This window comes from Octodon degus, unplaced genomic scaffold (assembly GCF_000260255.1).
Source record: "Octodon degus isolate 3935 unplaced genomic scaffold, OctDeg1.0 scaffold00026, whole genome shotgun sequence".
Taxonomy (NCBI): Eukaryota; Metazoa; Chordata; class Mammalia; order Rodentia; family Octodontidae; genus Octodon; species Octodon degus.
Window position 1 is genome coordinate 376,917 of NW_004524602.1, and position 3,558 is coordinate 380,474.

Consider the following 3,558-nt stretch of genomic DNA (forward strand, 5'->3'; position numbering starts at 1 on the left):
AGAGGGGAGAGGGGAGAGGGGAGAGGGGAGAGGGGAGAGGAGAGAGGCCAACATATTGTTAGAAATGGCAGGTTCCCTGTCTCCTTGTCAGTGGGTCTTTTCTCTGCCGCCGTGCTGTGGGCAGCACTCCTCCCCCAGGCCCTCTTCTACGCCGTCCTGCCTTGGAACCAGCCCACTGTGGACTGAAACATGAGCCAAAGTAAACCACTTCTCCCTTACATTGTGAGTGTTGGGTATTTTATTCCAGCAATGAGAAAAATGACTAAGCTGCCTCCCCTCACTGCCAAGTTTACCCCTCCTTCTACCACCTTCTCCCCAGCAGTGAGCGGCCATGACCAACCTAGAGTTTGTGCCACAATGAAGAAAATCAAAGTATTTGCTAAAGGGAGTTTCCCAGAAGCCTCATGGAGCAGAACCTGAGAAATCCAAGACGCCCCAAGAAGCAAAGTGTGACCAAGGTTTCTGTGGCAATGCCCCCAATACACAAGGACAGCTTAGCTTGCCAATCCTCCCTATCACCAAAACAACCCACAGCTCATTAAAAAAGCCGGGGAGATGGCTCAGTGGAATAAACACTTCCCTGGCAAGTGCAGGGGCCTGAGTTCAATCACTGGTTCTGAAAAAAAAAAAAAAAAAAAAAAAAAAAAAAAAAAACTTCAGGGAATCTTCCATGCAGCTCTGCTGGGGTTACGCAGTGACTCTTTCACGTCTGAAACCTTCTTAGCAACTAAGTGATTTGAAATGCACACACTGGACTGTGGTCCCAATTCCTTTGCCTGAGCAGCGGAGGTGCTAGGAGAATCTTTTATTTTTATATTTGGTCTCTGACCCCAGTTCTTGGGTGACCAAGGTAATATGTCCTGGGCAGCCGGGCAGCCTCAGGGAAGGGACTTGTTGCCAGGGGAACACACTGTGGGATTAAAGGATTGGGACTTTTAGTCCCTCTCTATCTTTGGGGATATCTTGATTTCCCTATCTGCCCATCCATCTGTCTGTCTGTCTCTTTTTCTCTCTCCATTCTAGAAGATGTGCTTCATTATTGCAAGCTCCTGGAGAAGGGAGAGATGCCTCCACCTTCTATCCTGCTGAGCTTTGCGTATCTCCAAATATGATGCCTCCAGGCAGATGTGTGGACAGAGGTCTGTGAGCTAAATAACGACAGCCAGTGTTTATGGAAGACTGTGCCAAGAATGCTCTAGGTGCTTTTGTTGCATTATCTGGTATTATTCACAGTACCATGGGGCAAGTACTCTTTCACAGATAAGAAGCCAAGGCAGAGAAGATAAGTTGCTCAAGGTGATATAGATAGGAAGGGGAAGAGTCAATCGCACACCCAAGGCACTGGTGGATTTTTCTAAAAGACAAACTAGAAGGCAGAACTACATGTCCCCAGCCCAGCTGTGCATTAGCACAAGTCTGGCAGGCTATCTTCAAAATGCATGTTCCAGGGCCTGGGAGATGGCTCAGTAGAATAACGCTTGGGCCTGAGTTCAATCCCCGGTTCCACAAAGAAAAACAAAAAAGCATGTTCTTAGCCAGGCACAGTGGCAGATGCCTATAAATCCCAATAAACTGGGAGGGTGAAACAGAAGGATCTTGAGTTTGAGACCAACTTGGGCAACTGAGTGACTTAAACAAAACAAAACAAAACAAAACAAAAAAATTTAAAGAAAATAAATAAAATAAAAGGGCTTGGATGTCGCTCAGCATGAAGATGCTGAATTCAATCCCCAGTGGCACAAAACTAAACAAAATAAAGCCCCACCTTCCTGAGGACACTTGGGAAAAATGGAGATGTTTACTATTTCAATTAAAGGCATGGCTTTTTGAATCAATACATTTCTCAAATTTGAGGCATTCAACTCTCACCATGTTTACTCTTGTATCACCAATGTTATCATATGCTTACCATTTCTCTCTTTTAAAATCTGAATGAGGGGCCAGCAAGCTAGCTCAGCTAAAGCGCCTGCTTAGGCAAACTTAGGCAAAGCGTACAGGGACCACGGCTCGATCCATGGCACCACATGCCGCACCAGCCCTGCACCTGGGGTGGGCTGAGCCAGCCACAAATAAAAGAAAATAAAATCTAAACAAAACAAAAACTATGTTTTTTAGTATGACTAGAAAACCAATATCTCTTGCAATAAGGTTTTTTTTTAAGTAAGCATGAAAATAAATACATAAAGAAAGGTGTGCAAACTGAGCTCAGAACTCAAAGCTACTGCTGCTTCCATCTAGTGGCTTCTGGTGTCTGGGTGAAGTGGAACCAAATACCAGTGCACTCAGATATATAAAACAAATATTAACAGACATGAAAAATCAAATAAGCACTAATATAACTGTATTGGGAATCTCAATGAAATATTAGAACTGAAGTGGATTTTTTTGTTTGTTTGTTTGTTTGTTTGTAATGCCAGGGACTGAACTCAGGATCTTGCACTTGCTAGGCAAGTGCTTATTCTGCTGAGCTATCTTCACAGCCTAGAAGTGAACTTCTGAATGAATGGACTTAGTAGATGTCTATTTGGTGTTCTACCCTATAGCATTAGAATACATATTCTTCTCAACTGCACATAGGACATTTTCCAAAATAAACTACATACTAACTTAGAACATGCTTAAGTAAATGCAAAGGAATTGAAATCATCCCTGTATATTATCAGACCATAGTGCAATAAAATTGGAAATCAATGGCAAAAGAAATCACAAAAACTTCTTGAACACATGGAAATTAATTAACACCTTCCTGAACAAACAATGGGTTACAGATGAAATTAAAGAAGAAATTAGATAGTTTCTACAATTAAATGATAATGCCAAAACAACATATCATAACTTATGGGACATAATGAAAGTAGTTCTGCAAGAGAAATTTGTAGTGGTGAATATTTTAGGAAAACAGAATGAGCTCAACAAAACAATTTAATGTTGAACCTCAAACTTTCAGAAAAATAACAAGTCAAGCCCAAATGTCATATGAAGGAGGAAATTATAAAGATCACAACAAAAATTAATGCAATGGAGACTAAGAAAATAATACAAAGAATCAATGAATCACAGAGTTGGTTCTTTGAAAGATTAAATAAATAGACAAACCCTCAGCTAACCTAAAAAAGGAAAAGACTCAAATCCATGCAATTAGGAATGAAAAGGGTAAAATCACAATAGATCATGCAGAAATCCAGAAGATCAAATAACTATTTTAAGAAGCTATATTTTAATAAGATGGGAAACAGGAGAAATAGATGTTAGACACACATGAGTTGCCAAAGTTGAATCAAGATCAACAAAATTGAAGCTATAATTAAGCTACAAAGAAAAGCCCAGGCCTTGACAAATTCTACAAGAAAGTTAGCAAAGACCTAATGCCACTACTTTTCAGACTCTAATAAAACCGAAAGGGAAGCAATGCTCCCAAATTCTTTACTGGAAGCAATCATTGCCTGGTACCAAAACCAGAGAAGAATCTAACCCAAAAAGACAGCTACAGTTCAATCTTCCTAATGAACATAGATACAAAAATTCTCAATAAGACGCTGGCAAACAAAATGCAGCAAA